Source organism: Rhincodon typus, chromosome 42 (genome assembly GCF_021869965.1).
Source record: "Rhincodon typus isolate 14 chromosome 42, sRhiTyp1.1, whole genome shotgun sequence".
NCBI classification, from domain to species: Eukaryota; Metazoa; Chordata; class Chondrichthyes; order Orectolobiformes; family Rhincodontidae; genus Rhincodon; species Rhincodon typus.
Genome location: NC_063373.1, coordinates 3,456,420 through 3,477,206, shown reverse-complemented (window position 1 = coordinate 3,477,206; position 20,787 = coordinate 3,456,420). Strand labels below are relative to the sequence as shown.

General features: G+C 38.8%; 1 pseudogene; it reads right to left on the bottom strand.

Annotated features, from left to right (window-relative positions):
• Window positions 1-433: 433 nt before the first annotated feature.
• LOC109911820 lies at window positions 434-19,016 on the bottom strand (annotated as a pseudogene).
• Window positions 19,017-20,787: the final 1,771 nt, after the last annotated feature.

The following is a 20,787-nucleotide window of genomic DNA, read 5'->3' as shown; positions in this document are numbered from 1 at the left end:
TCCATTCCATTACATAGCTTCACTGCCTATCCCTCAGAAAGATCGATGTACAACCGTAATATTTCACGACATGAAACTCTGTCTCCAAGCCCCCTGCAGCTCTTCCGACTTCTCCCTCAACTTTAAAGGTATGAATTGTCCTTAACGGTCTTTGAACTTAAATTATTCCATTGGAAACACAGATAATTGCCTGGAGTTTGTTAATAACTGAACATAGAAGAAAAATCAATACCGTGGGTGACTTAGTGATGGGAAATAAATGAAAAGTAACGTTATTTTGCAAGGACCTTTCTGCGTATAAAAGACAATAAAAGAAAAACAGACTCCATTCTCTCTACTCGGGTCTTACCTGGGCTGTTGTACCTTCAGAGTATTTTCTGTTTGCTTTTTGATTAATAAAACTTCATCTCAGCGGCTGTGTTGTACTTGTTAATCATTTGTCAACGGCTGTTTGCCTTTTCAGAATGTAAGTTGCCTTATTGAGTACATTCTCGGAGTTCAGCATTTGGAGTCCTTGTTGTGCCTCAGTCTATAAAGCACAATTGCAGAAAAAATGTCAATAACGATTTAAGGTAAAATATTGTGATATTGAGAGAACAGCGTTGAATTTCAAAATTTTACAGCGAGTTTGCAGGAATGGAATTCAAGTGGAAATCAGCAGTATTTCCAGTACTTCTGCTCTCTGCCTTCCCTGATCGACATAGATCTCTGATGTATAATTTTTGAGGTTGGGATTATTCATTGACATCATTCCGTTAGGTAGATCTCAGTCTCATGGAGGTGTGGCATGATTCTTTCTTTTGTCATGAACTCTGAAGAACATATAATTGTAAATGTGCAAAATCAAAGGTGTGCAGGAGCAGAGGATCCTCCGTGCATTTGTGTACAAATCAGGGAATGTACCATGACATGTCATAAATACCACTGTAGAGCAGAAATACAAGGCAATTATGTTCAACTGAAATAAAACAGTCGCTTGTCTCACCTGGAAAATTGCGCGTAGTTTCAAATGTCACATCCTTGAAAGAGTGCAAATTCAGGACAGAAGGTGCATGACTTATTCACAACACTGTTCCCAGCATGATGCACCTCACCGACTTTGAGCTGTTGGTACCATTCTTCTCTGCTGAACAGCAACTTTCAATTTGTTTTCACCCTTAAACTTCTGATTGATTTTAGTGGAGTCGGGAGAAACTGCTTCCACTGAAGATGGATTGAGAACATTCAGCCGCTGGTCAGATATAATTGGCAATCGAAACATCACAAAATTAGATAAAGTGAAAACTTATTTTAATGCAGCGAGTGTTTCAGACAATTAACACTCCCGGCGAATGAGCAGCAGACTCGGGATTTTTTTGTGGCTGTCAAAAGTGTACTAGTATTTAGTCTGGCTTGATGCTTTGAAAGAGCAGTAATGATTGATCAGAATTGATGTCAGTGTCCGCGAAACAGTAACCATAAAACTCTGTCCCAGCATCTCCCATGTTAAGCAGCGCTCCACAATTTCTATTGCAGTTTTTCTCCAATGCTTTGCATGCTATCAATTCATTTACCATTTTCACTCTCACTATTTCAATCAGCCTGTGTATCTCTTTTAAACATTTTGCATGTTTAATAATTCCAGCTGCGATGAAATTATACGACTCTTGCTCCAATAGTTTGGAAGAATCCCTGTGTGTGCCCAATGTTACTCAGTGAGCAATGCGTTTTAAATATGAGAATTTGCACTTGTGTTATTGTATGTATTTAAGTGGATTATTAAGGTATAATGTTCACGTTTAAGGATTAAATGGTAAATTAAGATAAACTGGAAAGCTTGTTTTTGACAAGTTCTCATCATGCCTTGAATAATTATCAACAGTTGGGTGCTCCAGGCTGTCTATAGCAGTTTTCATCAGGGATTTATTTTACAAATGTAGCTCCTAGAATAAATAAACATTAACTAGCGGAGAAGGCTTCAGCATCTATAGAACAGACCACATCGGTCCCAAAGGCTGAATATTTCCAGTACTTTTGATCTCTGCCTTGCCTGATCGACATTGACCTCTGATTTATAATTTTGGCTGTTTCGATTCTGCAATATCCCTGTGTCAGATCTGCCACAGTTTCATTCCCTGGGATTTTGACAGCTGTGGTGTGTCAAATAGATCCCGGGAGGTGCTCCATGAGACTTATGTGTGAGAAAAACTCCGGTTCTAAGAATCAACCCTTGGTTGGGCCACGTGTTGTGTCTGTATACCTGACTGAAGGTTGGCATTTTTGGCTGATGAATGTTTATTTGGGTATTTTAGGTGGCGATTTATCCATTAGGAACCCAGTCTCTGCCGACGTTGGGAGCAGTTTTGCTTCAGACAGAGTAGAGTAAGCTTTCTAACTCCCTTGCCTGCCTTTAACAGGCTTCTGGTAAAGCTGTACTTGTGATTTTCATAATTACTTCCCCGAGACCGTGACCCTTTGTGCATAAGGGGAAACATTAAGGGCCTCCTTGCGTTCTACGTATTGTGTCTCTGGAGTATTGCATAAGACATACCAGGTGAAAGATGGATTTATATTAGAGGGCCGCAAGGTGGCGAAACATTAACCTAAATGTCTGGATAAAACACAACCAGACAGAAGTGAAAATCATTTGGCTGGGAATGGAGTGGGACACGTAAACTTGTGAAAATGTATCATTACCAATGGGGCTTGAAGAAATAATTAAGCAAACTCAAAGTTCGTACATATTCATTCAAGATTTATTAACTATTTCTGACAGCATTTTTAACGAAACGTTTATGTTAAAGTTAACAGAAGTGAATATAATGACTGAATGTCACATTGAGATGTTTTTCTGATTTGAATTATGAACGATGGTGGCATAACACTCACATTGAAATGAGACACACACGGCATGAATGTAAATTAGAACTTGCTCTGTGCTATTTACTAAGCCTGATAAATTCATGTAATTGATTTGCACCCGAATTCAGAATGATTTGTATTTCTCCTGGTATGTGTCTCTTACCCTGGGGTCCGGTGATGTTTCGACTTTGAATGACCCCCTCATGAGTGACCAGACACGTATAGACTGCACTGTTAAACCAATCACCATAAGGGACTCTCAGCCAACTGGTCGCTGAGAAGTTCCCGTTCACTTCACACGGCGGAGAGGTGAAGAAGCCAGAATCCATGGGTCGTCCATTCTTCAATCAACTCGCGGAGATTGACTTCGGATGGAAATCGATGATTGAACAGACGATGGTCGCAACTTTGCTGCTTGTGATTTCTTCACTGGAACTGACAGTGAGGAGAACAGTTGGATGGGCACCATTTATTGAACGTTAAGAAAACACATAGTGTAAATTATGTGACGTATTTGAGAACAAATACAGTGAGTTATTTTCTATCAAGGCTCGTTGTGGTTAATAGATACTAACCTAAATAAAGCGATCATAATTATGCAGATATCTACAGAAGCTGGAATCCAGACAGAAGGATCAGCAGGGCGATATCAAGTGCCAAAATTAGAAGAAAGAGCAAGAGAAGAAATAAGGTACAAAAATTATACGTCAGGTAAATAAAAAGCAAGGTAACAATGTTGAATGGTATTCTTTTAATGAAAGGATTCTGACGAGCAAGACAGATGAGTTGAGGGCAGAAATGAGGAAAGGACGCAGTTGACATCACAGAGATACTTTGAAAGAGGGGCAGGATTCATTATTCCAGGATATATGGCCTTCAGGTGAGACAGGGAATAATGCAAAACAGTGGGAGGGGGTTTCCATCGTAATATTGAGCAGGGTGTTTTCAGCAGTAAAGAGGGGTTAAATCGTACATACCTTCCCAAATGAAGGCAACTGATAAGGACTTAAAATCCAAGATAGAGCAAACACGCTGCTAGGATAGCACCGTTGGCCCCTTTATTAATCCGAGAGAAATAAGAGGGCAGATATGTAAGCAAATTTCAGAGAAGTGTAAGTTATTAAGGTAATAAGTATAGGAGATTTCAACTTCCTCAATGTAGACTGGTGCATTCATCGTTTCCAATCTCATGAGGGAGCAGAATTGTGAAAATACACCCACGAGAGCTTTTTAATATGGTACGTAGAAGGCCTTGCAAGAGAGGGCTGAACATGAACTTAACTTTACGTAACAAAGCCGACCAAGTGATTAAAATATCAATGGGGAATCATTTTGCGGAGTGCAACAATAAATACATTGCTTAAACCAAAATTCTGAAATTTTGGAAGACCAATTTTAATAAGATCTGGTACGATTTTACCAGAGTGGACTGTGAGCTGACAGTTATTAGTAAATCTAAGTCAGAGCAGTAGGACGCCTTCAAGAAGGAAACAGGAAGAGTACAGGACCAACATGTTCCAATAAAGAAACAGCGTGAGACGAAAAATGCAACGAGCCTTGGACATCAAAGGACGTACAGGGTTAGATAAAGAGAAAAAGGGAGGCTTATGGCATATGCCGAAGGCTCAAAACAATAGAAGCTCTCAAGAAATACAGAAAGTGCAAGAGCCAGTTTAAACAGTGCTATTACTTGAGTGAAGTAACAGGATGTAGGTTATGATCTAAACGAATACACTGCGTCGTTGTTCACCAATAAAGTGGATGATGCAGGTATAGAAATCATGAAGAAGCATTATGACTTATTTCCAGAAATTAGCATAGATGAGGGAATATTCTGTGTTATTTTGAAGGTTTAAAAGTAGTAAAATTTCCAGGGGCAGATGAAAAGGAGGAAATGGTTGAGATGCTGGCAATAAGTTTGAATTCCTCTCTTACCACAGGTGATGAGCGAAATGACAATTGTTCAGACAATGTGGTACTGTGAAGCAAAAGGGAGCAAAAGATAAACTATCAAACCGCAGGACAGTCAAGCTAGACTCAGTGGTAGGGAAACTATTGGAAGCAATCCCGAGGAATTGAATTAATCTTCATTTGGAAGTGCAATAAAAAAATCTCTGCATGGTTTTGTTGGAGAGATGTTATGTTTAACCAATTTGAAAGGATTTTGTGAAGAGATAACCAGCTGTGTAGATATTAGCAGAGATAAAAGTCAATGGGATCTGAGGAAATTTGACTCATTTGATGCAGAACTGGATTAGTGGCAGGAAGCAGAGTGTGATGGTCCTGAAGTATTTGTGTGACTGGAAGTCTGTATCTAGTGGTGATCTGCAGCGATCAGTGTTAATATCCTTGCTGTTTTTGTAATGTACAAACGACTTCGACTTGAATGTAAGAGGGTTGAGCAGTATATTCACAGGTGAAAGGAAAGTTCTTGGGGTGGTAAGTATCGAGCATAATAACTGAACTGCACAGTAGGATAAAGAAGCGTTGGCCAGGTGGACTGATCAGTGGCAAACAGAAATCAACTTGAAGAAGTGTGTGGTGATGCCGGTCGTCAGAAAAAAAAATGCAAGGTGTAACATTATGAACAGTGGAATCCTGGGATGTACGAGTAATTTTCGTGTGCATGTCCGCCAAACCGTTATAACACAAGGACAAGTCATAGAGTCATAGGGATGTACAGCATGGGAACAGACCCTTCGATTCAACTCCTGCATGCTTACAGATATCTAAATTAATCTAATCCCATTTTCCAGCGTTTTGCACATATCCCTCTGAACCCTTCCTATTCATTTACCCGTCCAGATGCCTTTAAATGTTATAACTGTACCCGTCTCCACTACTTCATCTGGCAGGTCATCTCATACACGCATCACTCTGTGTGAAAAAATTGCCTCTAAGGTCCGGTTTAGATCGTTCCCCTCTCGAATTAAACTTATGCCGTCTAGTTTTGGAGTCCCCTACCCTGGGCAAAAGACCTTGGCTGTTCACTCTATCCATGCCCCTCAAGATTTTATAAACTTCAATCAGATCACCCTCAGCCCCTGACGCCCTAGAGAAAATTACTCCAGCCTATTCAGCTTTTACCTATGGCTCAAACCATCCAACCCTTGCATATCTTTTCCAAACCATTCAAGTTTGACAAAATCTTTCCTGTAGCTGGGAGACCAGAATTGAACGCAATTGTGGACAAAGAGGTTCGGAAGATGTGTGGGATATTTGCTTTTATCAGCTGAGGTATTGGTTTTAAGGGTAGAGAGATGATACTTGAACTTAATTAAACATTGGTTGGGCCATATTAAAGTATGGTGTGCAGTTCCGGAATCCAGGTTAGTAGAGGAATGATTACACTGGAGAAGGGATAGAAGAGATTTATCAGGATGTTTCCCAAGCTGAAGAGTTTTAATTATGTAATGAGAATGGATACAGTTGAACCTTCTTTGGAACAGAAGAGACTGAGTGGGAACATGATTGAGGTTATAGAATTATGAGGTGCATAGCGAGGGTAGACAGGAAGAAACTATTCTCATTGATTGTGGCTTTAATGTCGAAGGGGCATAGATTTCATGTAAGGGCAGGACGTTTAGAGGGAAAGTAAAAATCACTCAGAGGAGTGGAGCTCAGTGCCTGTAATTCATGTTGAGGCTGAAACTCTCATGACTTGTCAGAAGTGTTTAGATGCATGCTTGTAATACCAAGTTATATAAGGCAATGGATCCAGTGTTGGATAGTTGGATTAGAATAGATGGGTAGTTGTTTTTGATTGGTATGGACTGGATGGGGCGAAGGGCCTTTTTCTGTGCTGTGTATATCTTTGACTCTGAAAAGTGTTATAAATAATGCCCTATTCATACAAATCTCAGATTTCTGTTTAACCCAGTTCCCACAACACTTACATGGCATTCCAGTGCTCTTATCGGACCTACTGTGTCGAACTCCACAGTAGGTTTTGCCACATTCCGCCTTTGACTCGGTGAGGGTTAACTGGCTGCTCATGGTGTAAGTTCCCTTTGTGTTTCTTACTGATGGGTAAGTCTTAAATCCAGTCGTGATTGTCTCCTCGCCTTTCTTCCAGGTCATTCTGGTGACGTCAGGGGAATAGTCCATCGCCAAACAACCATAGATCACAAAACCGTCAGTGTTGTCTTGCTGACAGGAGGAGACCAGGCCATAAAGTGTGGGGAAAATCGTTGTCGCTAGGAAAGAATGGCTGATTAAGTAGGTTAGACGTTGTTAATTAGATATTATATGTTACTCAAATATATCCATAGCTGTAAACGTAATCCAGTATATTCCAGCAAAAATCTACAACATAAATTCAGCTTATTTTTGCTTTCTGTCATTTGTTGATCATGATCTGTTGGCTCCCTCTTCAGAAGCACGCTTCATACCTTGACCATTAACATACAATTAAGAAATAGGAAAACTTTGATCCTATCACCATTCAGTGTTTGAAAATTTTGTCAGTAACGCAATTGACACTTTCATTGGATTACAAATGACGAATGGAGGAGTTTCACGAAATAAAACCCAAAGAACTGCGAATGCTGTAAATGAGAAACAAAAACAGAAATTGCTGGAAAAGCTCAGCAGTTCTGGTAACATCCATGGAGAGAAATAAGAGTTTATGTTTCGAGTCCATTCACCCTCGCTCTGAACTCAGATTTCTCTCCACAGATGCTGCAAGAGCTCCTGCGTTTGTCGAGCAATTTCTCTCTCTCTCTCTCGCTCTCTCTCTCTCTCTCTCTCTCTCTCTGTGTGTGTGTATTTGTGTGTGCGTGTGTGTGTGTGAGAGAGAGAGAGAGTTTCACTGCTCATTCAGCACGTCTCCATTTCTCAATCAAGAACGTTATGTAAAAGATAAATTGTCTTGTCCTTTCTATAATTGCTGTTGTGTAAACCGATTCACTGAAATTAGTTGCTGACACCTCATATTACCTCAGATTCCCCATGCATCCAAACTACGTGAAGTGACTGAACTTCAAATGTAACTCTGTAATCAGTAATTACAGGTTTACAATCAAACCAATCATAAAACCTGATGACTTAAAAATGTGAAGCGGCTTTAATGATTTTCTATCTTGAGAGTCTCGGTGTGAACCCCTTTCATCTATTTCCAGTCTAACATGACAAAAAACTGATGTGTCTGAAAGGAAATCATTGTAAGACAACAAATATCATTCGTTTCACCATTAAAAAAAAACACTCTTATCCCAACTGTTGCACAGAATCACCTGATTGGCGGGTCATTGTCGGATGGTTGGGCGAGAGTTTCCAGGGCAGTGATCAACATTGACTCCTGACTCCATGAAGTGTCTTGGATTGAGGAAATAAATGGGTGAGGCTACACCCTTTTTATTGTCTGATCTTGACATGCCACAGTATCTTGATTGATAAATCAATATTCTTCCAAATTGAGCACCAGCTGGAAGAGGCAGAAAGTGTGTTGTTGGCGCTGCCTGCCTTCATGATGAAGACTTCAAAGTGCATCACCACAGGAGCAATGAAGGAGAAGCAACTGCCGAGTGCGAAACAATATTGGCCCATACATTCTTTGATTATATTCGTTCATGTGATGTCTGCATTTCTGTCTCCAGCAGCATTCTTTGCCCATTGTTAATTGTGCATGGAGAGGTGGTGGAGAGCTGTTTTCTTGCTCCATTATTGACTTTGAAAAACAGATGCACTCACAGTATGGCTTGGACCGGGGCGACAGGACTTTTGGCCCAGCAGCTGTGAAGAATCAGCAATACCGTTAAATAGAGAGGGCATGATACAGTTGGTTGTACTGAGGTTATCCACTGCCCCTGTCCTTCTCGGTGATAGAGGTCATGATTTCAGAATCTGCTGGGGGAGGAGTCTGGCTGAGTTTCTACTGTAGAAATCGTAGACAGATAACAATGGTCCCACTTTGCATTAGTCGTGACTGAGTGCATATTGAAAGTGACGAATGGGATGCCAAACAAGTGTCTTCCTTTGTGCTGAATGGTGCCAAGCTTCTTGACCGTTGTTGAAGATACACTCATCCAGAAAAGTGGATAGTATCCCATCGCACTCCTGCTTTGTTGATGGTGAGCAGGCATTGTGGGTACAGGAGATAAGTTATTCACTGCAAATTGTCTCTAATATGCTCTTGTCGCTATAGTATTTGCATGGTAACTCCAGTTCTGTTTTTGTCATTGTCAACCCGCAATATGTTGATTATGTGGGATTCGGCAATGGTAATAATACTAAATGTCAAGAGAAACACTTAAAGTCACTCTTCTTGGAGATGGACTATATTAGACATAATTCCGTTGCAAAACTTATTTTCCACTTGTCAATGCAAGTCAGAATGATTTCTCCTGGAAGAAGGTCACTGTAGGAGCACGGGCAAGAGTTAATCATGGGGTAGAGCTGGATGAACACAGCTCTACAACTTGTTATCTCAGACTCCAGCATCGGCAGTTCCTACTATCCAAGAGTTAATCATCGCATCTGTGAGGACGTCTGTCGCAGCTGACCTCATGCTAATTGCGTCGAAGTTGAAACTTCGAATTGGCATTTATTTGAATTCTGGAGACGTTTAAAAATATGTGTTCCTCCATTAAGATTCAGAGACTTCGGAGTACTATGGCTAATTGAGCTGAACATTTACCCATGTATGATTTGAGAAATTAACAAGTACTTCTTAACTTCAATAACGATCAAATTGACACCCAGTTCACCGCAAAAACTATAATTTCTCAGACGCACCACCGTTCTATCACTCTCTGTCGAGACCTGAATTTCCACTCATATTGACAACCCCCATCTTGCCACATACCCTCTCACCACGTAACACACGACACCTCCCGCCCCCCCAAACAAGACAATACCACACACCCAAGACAATCGATATTCCAGACGGACATGTACTTTTGATTCCTTTCACTCAATGCCCCCTCCTGCCTCCCTGCACTTTGTCCACTGTGTATCTGGCCTCGAATGGACCTGGAAGCAAAGTTCTAACAATCCCTGACAGGACCCAAATCCCCCAGACATGACCCCAGCCCTTGATCACGTACCTTTCATCTTACTCAAGTCAACGTGTCCCTGTGCAGCCTACCTCCCTTCCCAACTGTCCTTTACCACTTGCTATTTTGCCAAACTGCGAGCGTTGCATTTTGACATCATGTCCACCTGCCACTCCACTACTGTGACCATCTCCTATTGCAACAGCCTGGCACCCTGCTGGCATGTCAACTAACCAGCCTGCCTCTTGGCACATCTATGCATTTCCACTCAAACTACCCTTACCGACCAAGCGCCACTGCCAGACTAGTCCCTTGTAACTGTAATCATTTACCTTGATGCCACTCTGCAAATCTATGTGCGTGCCAGCTCATCCAGTATCCACTCCACGTCAAAGCCTACCAGTTCACATTCTATCCCTTTTCAGGCTTGCCACCTTCGAACTTCGAGCCTGCTCCATCATAAGGCCATAGAGTTGTAGAGGCATACAGTACAGAAACTGACGCTTTGGTCCAAGTCACCCATGCCGAACAGTGTTCTTAAATTAAAGTAATTCCATTTGCTTGCATTTGGCACTTATCCCTCTAAATCTGTTCATGTCCTTGTTGAAACGTCTTTTAAATGTTGTAATTATACCTGCTTCTACCATTTCCTCTGCCAGTTCATTCCATATACCCACCACCTTTTGTGTGAAAAAGTTATTCACAGGCTCCTTTAAAATCTTTCCCTCTCAAGTTAAAACTATGCCCTTTCGTTTTGAACTCCCCTACCGTAGGATAAAAGAATAAAAACCTTTCATATTCACCTTATCTATGCCCGTCATAATTTTATAAACCTCTATAATGTCACGACTGATCCTCCTAAACTCAAGGGATTAAAAGAAAGGTCCAGAGTAGCCAGCCTCTCCTCAAAACTCAAACCCTCCAGCCTCATTAACATCCTGTAAATGTTTTTCTGTACGCTTTTCAAGTTAACAATATTCTTCGTGTAGCAGGGCGACAAGAACTAAATGCAGCACTCCAAACGTGGCCTTACTAATGTCTTGCACAGCCACAACATGACGTCCTGACTCCTGTACTCAATGTTCTGACAAATGAAAACAAGCATGCCAAACGCCTTCGTCAACACTCTGTCTGTCTGTGACAGTACTTTCAAGGAACTATGTATCAAAACCCCTAGGTCCCTCTGTTCGACAACATGCCCTACCATTAACTGCATAATTCATGCCCTGGTTCGTCTTATCAAAATATAGCATGTCACATTTATCTATATTACACTCTATCTGCCAATCCTCAGCCCATTGGCCCTATTAATCAAGATCTCGTTGTAATTTTAGATAACATTCTTCACTGTCCATTAAACCACCAATTTTGCTGTTATCACAAACTTGCTAACCATACTTCAATCAATGCTTTCAAGATTTATCATTGAATATTGTGCCCTGTTCACCTTTTCCCACATACTCTTTGTTTCCGACATCCCTTAAAAAAAACTAATTAACTATGTGTTGAAAATATTCAATGTTTTGGCCTCAACCACTTTCTGCGGCAGAGAATTCCAGAGGTTCACCACGCTCAGTTGAACAGTAAACAACTGAGTTAAATTTTATTGGCAGTTTGGAAGGCTGTTGAGCAGCAAGAATTGTGATGATGTAATGAATGGTCTAGCATACTAGAGAGGCCGAGAGGCCTTCATCAGCTTCTAATTTGTATGTTCACATGTTCCTTCGGCATCAGGTCCCAAAACGTCCGTCTTTAAGGACAACAGAGCGCATGCAAGTCAATGCTTCACCTGAAAGTTTTACTCCAGGTTTGCTCGCAATTATTTCTCTGTCCTTTTACTTTTTCTGGATCACAACTATCGCGCTGACTTTCTTATAGCGCTGTGGATGTGCGAATGCCACATGAACGGCAGCAATTCAAGTAGGCCGATGACGACTAGCTTCTCGAGGAAATGTAAGAATTCTGTCATTTCCACACATGCATAGAGACAGAAATAACAACTGGAAGAACGGGAGCACATTTGAGGGGCTTGTTGAGTACCCATACAGGGATGACGTGCTGAATTGTTTTCTTCTGTGTAGGTTGAATATATTTTCACTGAGCTGACAGAAATACTCCTTCATTATTTAATGGGAATGAAGGTTTCCTCGCTTTTAGTACTACAATCATATATTATAGTTGTCTGGAATAAATAGAATGCTAAGTTAAAGGGATCTGGCGAACTTGATTGTGATGTTAGAATTCGAAATGATCAGAGATTTTAAGTGTATTTTCATGAGCAATTAATTATGCCTCAATATGTCACTTTAAGTACTCACATAGATATCTTTCAGAAATGGAGTGTCCCTGTCATGTGCAATGGAATCATTACACTGGGATATTCTTTGATAATCAAAGGTGTTAAGGATTTTTGGCCAAAGGCAGGCATATGGAGTTAAGTCATAGATCCACCATGATCTGATTCAATGGTGGAACAGCTCGAGGGTCTGCATGCCTTACTCCTGTTCATAGCTTCCTATCATTGTATTATACTTTAGGCTATCACTGGCAATGAGTAATTTTTTGTTAAAATATTTCAACGAAATAATGCTTGAAAACATTTTCTTACAACGTCTTACTGATTATTCGGAATGGTAGCATCGACATTCTCCATTTGAGTGTTCAAAATAACGCTCACCCAATTCTCTGGAGTGTTATTGTTACTTTATGATACCGTTTCTTCTGAAATTACAACTCCAGATTAGGTCACTCACGTTCAATAATAATCTGATATTAAATATAATGAACATTCTTATTTCGTTAAAATGCATTTTCTCTACGAACAACTTATGCTGTTTCACCTGACAACTGAGCATTTTTTAAATGAAACAACAACCGTGCATGCTAGATATCTGAAATAAAAACGCAAATTACTGAAGAAACTCAGCAGGTCTGGCAGATCCTGTGGAGAGAAAACAAAGTTAACATTTCGAGTCCGGAGACCCCTCCTCAGCAAATTGTTCTCATGCTTTCTGGCACGGGATCTCACACCTATTAAGTTAGATTCTGATTAAGTTGCTTGACTTCTGGAAAAGGATTCTTCGGAGAGGTACTGGACGAACTGAAATATAAACTGAAGATTAACTTAAAAACTACCACCATCTACTCCAAGTGTTGGATTTAGTGGAAACCCCATCCTACTGAACAGGTGAGCTCTCCTGATCAGGTACAGCACTGGTTTGATATCAAAAATAACAAGCTCAAAATTGTCTCATCAAATATCCTTCAGTGACGATTAATTCTGGGGTATTTATAAACGTTATTGACAGAAGAACTAGTCAGAAGTTGGAATTTCTGTGAGGCACAACACCATTAACACCAACTAGCGACGCCCAAATCCCATGAGCAAATATTGTTTTTTGTAAAAAACGTTAAACACCAAATTCTATTTTCTAAAACAGCGATTGAATAGATTTCACAGGCCTCTATTATTGGAATTCCAACAATACCCAAAGAGCTCGATGTTCTTTTGTTTCCCCTGAATTCACCTGTTCAGAAATGCTATTGCATACCTCTGCAGTCGGTTGGAATTGAACGCTGGGCACCTGTCTCAAAGTCAGGGCCAACACTACTGCATCACAAGAGACCAGAATACAATGAACTCGACACTCTCTAGGACAAAACAGCCTGCTTGTTTGACAGTGCATAAACGATGTTAATCATTAACACCTTTCAGCAACCAGGAATAGTTACAGAGCGTTTTCACGATGGACTTAACATTTCAGCAATTATCCAAGTGTACTTTGATAGCTCCTCTGAAATATACAAACTCTATAGGAACTATGGAGGAATAAAACTAGGAATTGCATTGTCGTAAATTCACTGTCACTGGACTTCAAGCCTGGAACTCCCTTTCCAAAAGAACTGCTCGTGTTGCTGCACCAGAAGATTCACTCGAATTGAAATGTATTAAAATCGTTTCTGGTATAATTTGACCGTTGCCAGTACCACTAACAGCCCACGATAGATCCTCCAATAATAATATGTAAAATAGTTTCTGATTCCAATTGTGCCACGAAGCATGTCACGGACAACTCAGGCATAAATGCAACATACAGCATGGTACTTCCTCTGCTTTGCTCAATCAAATGACTCCCTAGGCAGATACATTATTTGTAACAAATGATTTCAAAACTCTCGCAGTCTGTCTCTCATTTCTGAAGATTTTGTTCTGATTGTAACAATTTGGTCACGGTTCTCATTTCTGAGGCGCCTAATCAAATATTATATTTGCAGCAGATAAAAGTGTTTTGAAGCACCAGATGAAATTGAACTATCTGCGATGCAAGAGACTGAACCAGACAATTTGCAACGGCCAAGACCTGTTGACAACGCAGTCAGAAGTAGCACAGACACAAACTGTACAACACTCTTGATCCTAGCAAATGTTACAGATTCACTTTATTTTAAATTTCATAATAGAAACTAGCCAGAGGTAAATATTAAAGTGAATGAGAATGCTTTCACAATGAACACAGATTACCAACTGTTTTAATAAGCTTCATAAGTCTTCGTAATAAACAAAATTATTGTATGGGACATTTCGCTAATTTAAGCAAATCTCAGGAGGAAATAGATTATTCTCTCAATTAAGTTTACATATTCTTAAAGCCTTTCTTTAAATTTGGAGATTTCACACGCATTGTACAAAACCAGTATTTCATTCCATTGTGGAAACGCATTTCTGTTGAATAAATTGGGATAAATATTTACGGTCAGGTTTTCTTTGCAATGGCAAGTTAATTTTATTATTAGCTGTTTCGCAGTGATGGATAAGTTTTTAAAATGAATGAAATGAAAACGTGTTTCTGCCGGAAGTTTACCGCTTAACTTGATGTCAAAATAATCATCTCACTTAATTAATGTGAACAATGTCATTCAGATGGCTAAAATGCAACAATCGGTCAAATATATTAATTAAAGTAAATATTACTCTATTTCGTTGTTTGAAATAAACAATGTGTTCAACTACCCTCTAGTTACAGCTTCTGAAAAATTGTAAACTCTGCATATGTCTGAACGCATAGATATATCATGCATGGACTGCATTCGCAGCAAGCATTCACATGATGAGTTCATGAGTGGAAAAGTTTAATTAATTCGAACTCTAGTCTTGGTTAGATAATCCACTAGATCAGCTGTTTCCTACCGAGTGACTCTTGAGTTGATATGCTGTCGTAAAAAGTAATTCTACGTATTTAAACCATAAGGATTGGGAAAAAATAAAACACTGTGTGGATTAAAATTAAAGTTTTATTTTTACTCCCACAAATCTAGTTTAATCAAGGATATAAAAGTCAATTTATTCAAGTTACTTGCAAACCTGATCAAGGCGGTGAAATCGATCTGGTCTTCATCGAAATATTTCAGGCAGAATTGCTAAATATGCTTTGTCAATTATCTAGTCCAGCCGGAAAACTTCTGTGTAGTGTGCGGCAGAATTGAAAGGTGACCATTTATGACGTCACCGTAATGGCATTTTTGCTCAATATCACGAATTATCAAAATATTATATTTCTGAAATTCTGCTTTTTTTTACAACTTGTAAACTGTTCAGTGACAGACCCCGTAATCAAAATAGCTAACTGATTGCAATGCATCGATTAGGTTAATCTGCAATTATTATTTATAAGTAAAAACCACGCCCGAAGGTATCTGTTTTCTCTTAATTTGCAAAACCTTTGCAATCTGCCTTTCGCTCAATATTAGGCTTTAGGAAATTTCAACTTGCATACTGTTTGCACTCAATGAGAAAACTGGAGGGGTTCACTGTCACCAATCATGTGAACAATGCGAGAACAATGTAGAAACCAAAAACAGTTTCACCAATATTCCGAATTTAAAGCCGCTCAAGCACATTCTCTTCTCAACAGAACAAAGATCAACATATCAAAACACTGAGGGGCAGTAATGTGCTTGTGGCAGAACTGGCTCTGCAAGCATTTTCAACAGAACCAAAATGTAACATCACAAAAATATCTCAAATTGTAATCCAACAAAACTGCTCACCATCAAACAAGCTAATGGTTAAATTATATAGAAATAAGAAGTAATAACAGCAACATTGCTTGTAAGGCGACTTATGTCACAACAAATAAAGCTTGAACGTTTTTAGCAGTAATTCAAATTATTTCCAACCTGTACACATTACCTGTTCATGCCAATCTTGAGCAATACACGATAGAATAGTTGGGGGCATATATTGATTAATCACTTTAAGGTCAAAACAAAATCAGTTCAATGTTCAAATATTACCACATTATAATTGTACTTTATAATAATTTTAGTCTCAGATATGAAATCTGATCAATTAGGCAGTTTGAGATTTTAGCCCCAAATTGTATTGTATTCTGAGTGAGTCTAGTGAAAACAGGCTTTACCTATATGACAAATGGAACGGATTTTTTTTTTAAATTAAGCAGTAAAATATCATCCTTTCATTTCCCACACCTTCCGTGTTTCTGTCTTAAGTCTGTTTTCAGACAATTATAAATGGAAAGAATGCTTTTAATCAATCAGAAAAATAAATGTCCCCACAAGAGTTTAACAAATGCAGGAACCACGTGGGAAAAGCAAAGAACTTCACAAATTTTAGTTAGCAAAAATAATTCAGATGGAAAATCTCTTCAACAGAGAAAAAGAGAAAACACCGATTACAGAAAGCATGAAACCCGTTGAAAACGACATTTGATTCCACAAATTGAATCAGAATGCAAACAACACCATTCAGCAGAATCAAGTAAAACAAACTTAGAATGCAGTCAACTCAATTCAAGACATTGAGATGAATGAGAATCAAAAACCAATCAACTCAAATCACAGAATTAAATATAGCAATAATACTTAAAGATTCTAACCTGCTTGGCATCAAAAAATTAGCAATCTAAACCACAAATACAATAATGTTAAGAATATTATTTGTATATGGAATATATTCAAGAAATTAATAACGATATGTTAGCATATCTTGAGCACGCTTGGTAACATTTCAAACACCTTTGGATTCTTAACGTTTGCTGTCGACAATAAAACTCGCAGATGTTGAGTATCAATGACATTGAACGTTGTTTGTGCGTCATTACTGTTTAAGAGACTTCAGGTGTTTCAACTAACCCAGCCACAAAGAAAGTCCATCTGACAAAAAAAAAGATATAGTTCGAGCAATTGAATCCCTCACCTGCACTTTATTTACTTGCCGAGACTTAATTGAAGTCTACAATCACTGTTCAGAAAAATCAACAGGAACCAAACCAAGCTCAACAATGAAGCAGAGTTCATTTAACTCAGAATTACTGACATGAATAGAAATTTAAATCTAATGTAACGAATGGTAAGGAAGCTGAAGTTTCTTACCTGCGGCCACTGTGACCATCATTCCTTGTCCCCAGTAAGCAAGATAGCACAGCATTGCATTACCTGCACAGGATCACACAATAACTCTCTGCACAAAACAAACAGAAGTCTGCCATTATTTTAAATATTCGTAACGACAGGCAAAATACAGTCACGATAAATCTTCATCACATTTTAGTTGTACTGATGGATACTTTTTACTCTTGATAAATGTTTCTAATATTTTATGCTTCACAGAGTAACAAATGAATTGATGCTCAAAATCATAATTATCACTGCTTTTACAAATTAAACCGCGATATTTGCATAATACTCTGCAGAAATGATACTGCACTGCAAAGTTGGACTGTTTGCAAAAGTAAACACTGACCTAATTTGAAACAATTAGTTCTGAATGGGTTTCTGTATTGATCATAAATGCAGTGCCATCTCAGTATGTCACTGTGAGACTCATTATGTCAAATACTATGTCGGACTGTAAATTGTAAAATGCAGATACTTAATTTCATTGCTTCCTAGAAAACAATGATTCAGACACCCGTTTAAATTGTTAATGCAATACTTCCGTTCCTGCTCCTCATTGTATTTTTAAAGGTGTTTGGAATACTTTTAAAAGTTATGCGCACATTTAACGTGGCCTTAAACATGAAGAAAGTAGAAGAATTTTATGCATCTTTACAAACTATCACTATTCATCTGCTTTTTAATTAAGTCTCTCATTGTCTGCCTCTCCTAACATGGTAGCAGTCACCAATTTGAGGTAAACCCTTGTCAGTGGTTTTTGTATGAGAATGTCGCAGTGCACATCACTGTGACCCCTGTAATATCACAGTGATGTAGAACCGCACAAAAGCTGCACTCATTTTCTGTTTTATATTCTGTCTAGCTATTGATGTCAAATTTTGTACTGAGCGTGGTTAGAATTAATCCCTAGTTTACAAAACACTACGGACAGACATTTCCTTAACTGTGAGATGTAGTAAAACTAACATTAAGTTCAAACTTTTAATTGATGGAAGTGTTAACAGTACACACCACATACCCAAACCATACCCAAATCAATTAGTTTGTTAGTTTAAATTGCACTTTTTTTTTCTGCGATAGTTTTTATAAGAAGTAGCATTAGGCCTGATTTAGTTCACAGTGGTAATATTGTATTTAAAAATTGTACTAACCGTCTGTTTACGATGGAATTTACAAAATGACCCGTCGCACTGTTTTTTGAACTGGTTCAGCCCTGGTTCCTCTCACTGTGGTCACTTGCACAGTAATAGATGGCAGTGTCTTCAATCTTTAGGATCTTTATGTCCAACGCGAAGATATTGTTTGAAGTGTCTTTGGACGCTGTAACGCGATCTTTAATTGCTGGGGCATAGCTATTGTCTGATGAACTGTAGTAGTAAACCAGCCACTCCAGCCCCTGTCCTTGAACTTGCCGGAACCAGTACATGTTGTAGCTGCCGACATCAAACCCGCTGGTTTTGCAGATCAGTCTTAGCGAGCGTCCGGGGCGGCCGGTCTCTGATTCTGGTTGAGTCAAAATAATCTCCGACTGGACACCTTCACAAAGAAAACAAAAAGCATGAGCATTAATGTTGATGAAATGGTTTCTGAGTCTTTAACATTCCACAGACAGACTACGACTGAGTCAGTAACAACGACAGACTTGGAGAATAAATACTCACAGGATAAGAAAGTCAGTAACAAATAGAGAAGAATTGTCGTCTTAATCATTTTGGTAACTTAGGGAAAACGGTCCTGTCAAGATCTTTCGAAATAACCCAGATCCAGGAGTGTTGAATTACAGTCCAGCGACCACAATTTATATGCCTGTCAGAAGGGGCAGGCTCACAGGTTCCGCCCATTCGTTTCCTGCTCGTGGTTGTGACTGGATCCTCGTACCACCTTCCTCAGCCCTAACGGATGGGCTCACATAATTACACGAAGTTATTCTTAAACATGGATTTTTATCCGTCTTGAGATATTTGTTTCCTTAATTAGCTTGTTTGGAAGTCTCCCCATATTTTAATGGTGAAAGTAAAATTAACCAGCTTGAGGTCTGATTCAGATGAAAGTTTTCAGTGTTTTATTTGAAACAATAAAACTATGTTTAATTGGAAATTAACTCCCTTTATTTTTACATTCGTTCACAAACAGATAAAACTGAAAAAAACAATAATATTATCAGCCAATAAAATTACTGGCAATTTCTGTGGGCACATCAAGTCTCTGTCACACTACAAATAACATAGAGTTCAAAATAGGCGTTTCTAAATTCAATTTAGGCAACTTAATACCAAGCATGTCCAAAGTGATTATATTTAGAATATGGGTATATGTTGCTAAATAGTTCGGATCCAGAGAAAAAAAAATGTCCTTACATTGTAGAATGTCTCTCCTTGCATTTTTTTTTTTTCAAATTGCACCGACCCTAAGATATTCATTTGAAAATACAAAGTAATGGATAGCTACATGGCTAATTATCTGTGAATTGACAGTGAAAAATGCACTCAGATAAACTTTTTAAAGATAATCTAATGAGCCAGGAGACACCTGTCGATAAGTAAAAATATTCCTCAGCATCCAAATCGGGTAACTGTGTGGGTGCATCAGGAGTATTTAGTAAATTACAGAGCATCACAACGATAATTGTCACTGATGCATGTCTTAAACAGAATATTTTTCTCCTCGTTGCTAGCTATGACAGGACTGTTACATAACAGAAATCAGAAGAAATTGAAAGCTACACTACAACATCGCTAGGCAGGTATATTATTACACTCAGTTTAAATCAGATGCATTAATCAGAGAATGATGCATCAAACCATGCAAGGTTGAACTAATTCAACTTTGTAAATTTACTTTGTAAATTGATTAAAAAATGCAAGTACAATGCAAGTTTGGATTCATTAAATTCATAGTCTAGAGTTGTTAAAACACTTAAAGACAGGCTTAACTAAGTGGAACAACCTTTGGTTGGAAGCAATAGAAATTACTGGTGTACATTCCTGTTTTCCGACAGAAACACGGTGAATGCCGTGTTCAATTTTTTTTTAAAAGAAGAAATACCAAGTGAAATGTGTCCTTTGTGGGTGAGTGTAAAAATATAGTTTTTTTGGTTTGACTTTATTTTATTTGGTTCATATTCCCTTTACTCCGCCAGATACAACAGTTGGCAGCAATCAGGCCGACTGCAGAAATGGTCCTCGAGTTCCCAGTTTCATTTACCGGAAGCACCTGGTGTTTCTACAGTAAATCAAAGATATTTTCCCTCACTGTTGACGCAGGGCAGAAAGCCAACTTCAAACCATAACCACTGCCTCAGCCTAAACAAATCTATTTTTCAGTTGCATCGCTTTGAGAACTGGTCCCTTCTCTCTTGAAAGGAAATACTTACAGAGTCTCCGAAACTATGTACATATCAACAGTTCACTGCAGGATCACTACATTATAAAATTGAGATCGATAGATAGACAGACAGACAGATAGATAGACAGACAGACAGACTGATAGATAGATAGATAGATAGATAGATAGATAGATAGATAGATAGATAGAT